General features: G+C 43.4%; 1 non-coding gene across 1 annotated transcript; it reads right to left on the bottom strand.

The window, feature by feature from the left end:
• Positions 1-5,739: 5,739 nt before the first annotated feature.
• Positions 5,740-5,877, bottom strand: LOC119948393. Its single transcript, XR_005456792.1, has one exon. It is a non-coding gene; the product is annotated as a small nucleolar RNA SNORA7 (small nucleolar RNA).
• Positions 5,878-6,168: the final 291 nt, after the last annotated feature.

The following is a 6,168-nucleotide window of genomic DNA, read 5'->3' as shown; positions in this document are numbered from 1 at the left end:
GTTGCATTCATTGCATTTACATAGGAGTGGAAGGTCTGCATGATTGACAAAGAGCCACTGAAGAATGTCATTTAATAATAATAATGTTGGTATTTGTTTAAGCGCTTACTATGTACCAAGCACTGTTCTAAGTGCTGGGGGGATACATGGTAATCAAGGTTGCCGCACATGGGGCTCACAGTCTTAATTCCCATTTTACAGATGAGGTCACTGAGGCACAGAGAAGTTAAGTGACTTGCCCAAAGTCACACAGCTGACAAGTGGTGGAGCCGGGATTAGAACCCATGACCTCTGACTCCCAAGCCTGGGCTCTTGCCACTGAGCCACGCTGCTCTGGCTGTGTTCAAAGTGTGACTCGCCTCATCTTTCCAACCACAAATCATAGTCCAAGTGGTGGAAACTGTGGGTTTGTATCCCCACAAACTTGATAAGCATGCTCCCAACTTTCCACAGACAATTCAGGTGGTATTCAATTAATCTATCTCAGGTATCAGCAAGAATCAAGTGACAGCCACCTACATACAAGGGAACGCTCAAGGTTCCTCTTCAGTGTGAATAGGGACCAAAACATGACAAGGGAAGGGTTGGAGCACCTGAACTTGGTTTGCCCATGAGTTGCTGAGGGAGCTGAGAATGTCACTTTATTTTTCAGGTTCTATTCAACAGTCCTAGATAAACTAAATGCATTTGAAATAGCTTTAAAGCAATTTAAATGACTTTAAAACACTCATTCACCTTGTCCCCACCCATCTTGGTGATTTCCTACTACAACCCAGGACGTTCAGTTTGCTCCTCTAACACCAACCTGTGCTCTGTATCTCTATCTTGTCTATCTCTCTGCTGACCCCTTGCTCATGTCCTGCCTCTAGCCTGAACCTCCCTTCCCCTCCCATCACTCTCTCCACCTTCAAAGGCTTATTAAAATTCACCCCACCTACAGCAGTTGTGTACATTTTCTTAATTTATTTTATTGTCCGTCTTCCCCCTCTAGACTGCACGTTCCTTGTGGGGAGGGAACTTTTTGATCAACTCTGCTTTATTGTCCTCTCCCAAACACTTAATACAGTGTTCCTTGTGCAGTAAGCACTCAAATACTATGGCTTGATTGAAAAAGGCCTGCAAAAAGGAAAATGTGGCAAATCCAATGGATCTTTCCCAGAGAGCGCTATCCTACAGGAAGACTTGGATTAGGAAACTGAAATAGCTAAACGTTCATTCTGCCCATTTTCAAAGGCATTGGAATTGTTTTACTTATCACAGTAACAATCTAGGCCGGGATTATTACCTTAAATTTATGTAGGAAATCAACATCTGAAGGAATGAAATCACTTCCTCAGGCTCTGAAGACAATCTCTGCAAACCCAATGCAGCTTTGCACCATGCACCCAGTTTATGGTTTGTGATTTCCCCACCACCCCCGAAAAAACAATGTCCCAGTAGCTAAGGTAAAGACATTCCATATTTCCTTCTACTCATGGAGAAAAGGGACAATTGAAGAGTTTTTTTTTTTCCTCTGGTGGTACTAGGGATAGATACAGAAGCTGAAAACCAAGTGCTACTTGGCCTCCAACTTACAAACATGCACTGGTACTGCAATTAGTATGCATTAGTTTAATGAACAATCTATTTCTGTACCACTTATCTGGATTAGCTTTGTATAATCATGGGAAGACTGCAGGGGTACTTGAAAGCAGCATAAGTACTGATGGTGTGGCTATTTGAGAACAGATGTCTATTTGAGGAGTAAAAGGAGATGAACAAGAAAAATGAATTCCAGCTCATGAACTATACAAAACAATAGCCCCGTTATCATGAGGACTGATTTAATAAGGAGAAAATGTCAAAGACAATTTTTTACCGCTAATCAATGTAAATAGTGATTCTTTTTTTGCAAGAAAGAAAACTGTTTTGTAAATCAGTTGTACATTGAGGTAGCTCTAAATGTTTACAGAATGAGAAGTGTGCTGCCCTTTGGTTTTGAAGATAACATTACTGATGATGTGATTTTTATCCATGAATGTGGTAGTGACTGAAAAGCCTGAAGTGCAGCCAACCCACTTCTCTGCATTGCTCAATTTTAAAGGTCATCTTTACTGTGCTGTTGCCTTTTTGCCTATAGCTCCTAGCACTATTTCATTTGGTATCATGCTCTTTTGGAAATCTTGGCTCTAACTTAGTCATTCTACTCCTGATTAGTGCACCCTATTTAACTCTGTCTGCTGCCATTTTTCTCAATTGTCCTCAGCTATGCCACGTTGCTTTAGGTGGGACTTCAGTATAGGTCAAATTGTTTCTTCTGCATTCCTTGTTCTGGGCCCAGCTTCAGTTCACTGTAAGGCAGCTACTTTGAGTAAATGGTCTGAAAGAGGGAGTTCACAGTGAAATCACTCGGTTTTCATAACTGTGGTGTTTAAGCACTCTCTCTTGCCAAGAATGGTATTATGCGCTAGGGTATTTACACTACAAGACAAGCAACAGTCCCCGTCCCATATGGGGCTTGCAGTCTAAGTGGGAAGGAGAACAGGTATTTTATTCCCAATTTTAGAGATGAAGAAGCTGAAGCTAAATTAGTGACTAGCCCAAGATCACGCAGTGGACAAATGGGAGAACTGGGTTTAAGGTTCACATCTCTTGACTCCAACGCCCACGTTCTTTCCAGTAGGCCACGATACTTCTTCTGGGGGATAAACCTCAAGAAGACTTTATAAAACCAATTGGGTGGGGTGAAAAATGGCAGGTGAGCTTCAGAGTGAGCAAGTGAAGGTGATGCACTTAAAGATGCACATAGTGATGCTTAACAAAAAGCACAATTATTATGTCCTCACACGGTGGATAGTAAGCAAGTCAACTGCTTATCACAAGAAGCTGTGCAGAATGAAAATATCAGTAGATTCCAAAACTGAATGAATTCACGATTCAGTTGTATTTATTGCATACTTACTGTGTGCAGAGCACTGTCCTAAGCACTTAGGAGAGTACGATACAATAAACAGTCACATTCTCTGCCCACAGTGAGCTTACTGTCTAGGGGAATAAGTTGCCCTGACCAGAAATTGAATCTGGGCCGCAGTGGGGAGAGCACGGAACCCTAGCTGTTAGACATCAAGGCCTTAAAGATGGTCCATGTGGTACGTCCCTAATAAGAGAATGAATATCAAGGAGGGAATCACCACACAGTTCTTTCAAGTATCCTGCTGCCACTGATGGACGGTATTGAGCTGGATAAAATGTTGGCCTGAAGCATTAGTGGCGTATTTTTCTTAAACAGATGGGATACAATTAACCTAAGAAACCTCTTCAATGAATTGACGCCTTACTGTGGCATGGGAGTTTGCGTAGCTGATAAAGCTTAGAGCTATGCCATATAAGGTTACCCAGAATGGAAAAGTCTAAGCCGAGGTGTCACACAAAGTTGATTTACCTGTGCTGGGCAGGAGTGGCATGAGAGAGGGTCAAATGTGGGTGATCAAAATATTGCTCAAAGACAATGGCAGAGACTCAAGTTTTTACTGTGTGGAAGAAAGGAAGAAAACTCTATGGATACATATACCAAAATGACTTCATGACAGAAGATGGGATGTTCTGAAAAGGGTGTGTCCATGGAGTCACTATGGGTCAGAAATGACTTGAAGGCATTTGAAGAAGAAGAACCTCAGAAATGACTGGACCACCTTACAACTCCACCCACTTGGTTTGGGATTTTGGTATCTACTGGAACTCCCCCAAGAGTATGCTCAGGGATTGGAGGCATCCCGGAATATGAATTTTCCTCCTTTCCGACTTTACAAGAACGAACGGATGATTTCCACCTGCGTGCTTTAAAGTAGGGAAGAAGAGGAGACAGGCTGTGCAGACCCTGTCCGGCCATGGCGTGGAATCCAGGAATGTAAGCTTACCGATAAGTCTGATGCATTTGACAAGTAGGCAGGTTGAGACCTATCTGCTCTTTGAAGACGGGGAAGATGGGCTTGTGCATCCCCCCCCCACCCTATTATCAGGAGAAGTCCATGTCCTGGATCTGACCCTTTGGGCTGGTCCCTGGTACATTTTTGGTTTCAACCCAGACCTGTTGAGTGCCAACCCAGCATCATACCACTTGAAGGAGAGATTAATTCATGACTCCCAGTCTTGGGATACGGCACGTGCAGAATAATTCATTCTATTTGCTCTGGTGCCAATTCACATGGGCAATTTCCGGAGCTTTGTTAGGATTGCCCCTGCCTGTCTATTTAATCCCAAATGCCATGTTTGGGAATAAAAGTTGGGCCCAGAAAACGGGAAGTGAGAGAGGGTGGAAGAGGTTATGGCTGCTGCGGACACAATAATAAAGGCATTGTCAGATGTTTAATTGAGCATTTAATTGAGTGGGATTTAAAAATCCCACTTTGGGCCTCTTAGCTCCTCAGTTTGGTCCAGAGAGAAGTTCAACCCATAAAGACAGTGTGGGCAGAAAATTCCAAACTCGTTTTGTGGGTAGGGTAGCTATCTTACATGAAGTTACTGTGGTTACCAGTGAGCTATGGGAACCCCTATGAAAGCCTATTTTGAAAGAAAACCATCACATCTATTCCACTTTACTAGCATTTTTTGAAAATCTTCAGTAACTGTGTGTTAACTGGGAATGAATGAATGTCTGAATTTAGGCTTCAGAAATGTTTCTTTCTCCCCTCAATCTGTGTAATTACTGTTTTTTTCCCCCAAGCCTTTCAAAATACTATAATTAACAGTTTGGCAGATAACCCATATAAGTGTAGTTAAGGCAAATATAGTATGCAGCTGTCTTTGCATTAAGTGATTAAATCAAATAGCATAGTTTTGAAATACATTTGTAAAGCATAAATTTACCTCCTGGCAAAACTGACTTAAGTAACACACCCTGCACCATCTGTTCACTGTAATACTCTCTGGGACTATTGCTATGGACATCATACCCCAACAGCAGTGGTGATTCAAAGGGTGTTAAGTCATATTTTCACTCTCAAGAAGACAACAACTCTTTGGACCCCACAAATTATGTTCAGAGGAAAATGAACAGTTCACAGCCAGAGACCTCACAGTGCACACAAGGTACAGCCACTCACAAATCAAACAGAAATGTTGATTGCAACATATCTGCCAGAAAAAAATACCCTGTAACATGTGTTTCTGGAGGCAGGGGACTTCCTTTAAGTGTCTTATGAAGCTGGTCAGAATTCTTGGGAACTCAGGGGAAAATGCAACTTTCTTTTTTTAATGGCATTTGATAAGGGCTTGCTAATGTGCCAGGCACTGTTCTAAGCACTGGGCTTATCTTGTCGTGTGCTGTTGTGTCATTTCTGCCCCATATTGACTGCATGGGCACATCTCTCCCAGAACACCCCACCTCCATCTGCCATCATTCTGGTAGTGAAGCAGCGTGGCTCAGTGGAAAGAGCACGGGCTTTGGAGTCAGAGGTCATGGGTTCAAATGCTGCCTCCACCACTTGTCAGCTGTGTGACTTTGGGCAAGTCACTTAACTTCTCTGGGCCTCAGTTAACTCATCTGTAAATTGGGGATTAAGACTGTGAGCCCCCCCCTCCCCCCCGTGGGACAACCTGATCACCTTGTAACCGCCCCAGTGCTTAGAACAGTGCTTTGCACATAGTAAGCGCTTAATAAATGCTATTATTATTATTATAGTGCCTTCTTCCATGCTGTAAACTTGAGTCTCTATCCTGGACTCCCTCGCATGCCACTGCTGCTCAGCACAGGTGAGTCTGACTTGTAGCAGATTGCCTTCCACTCACTAGCCACTGTCCAAGCTAGGAATGGAATGGGTATGCCTCTACCTGACTCTTCTTCCCATAGCCGAGACTGGTAGTGTACTGGAAACTCTCCAGGTGTGACCCTGAGAGGGGGAAGCACTGGGCCAGATAAAAGCTAATCAGGTGGGACCCAGTCCCTGTCCCACAAGGGGCTCCAAGGCTTAATCCCCATTTTACAGATGAGGTAACTGAGGCCCAGAGAAGTGAAGTGATTTGCCTGTGGTCACAAAGAAGACAAGTGGCAGAACTGGACCTAGAACCCAGGTCCTTCTGACTCCCGGGACTGTGCTCTATCTACTAGGCCAGGCTGCTTCTCTTTTGTCTTTCATCCAATCTGATAGTACTGAATTGATAATTCTGAATTTCCAACTTTTCTTATGGCAG

This window comes from Tachyglossus aculeatus, chromosome X4, assembly GCF_015852505.1.
Source record: "Tachyglossus aculeatus isolate mTacAcu1 chromosome X4, mTacAcu1.pri, whole genome shotgun sequence".
NCBI lineage: Eukaryota > Metazoa > Chordata > Mammalia > Monotremata > Tachyglossidae > Tachyglossus > Tachyglossus aculeatus.
This window is presented reverse-complemented; position numbering and strand designations above follow the sequence as displayed.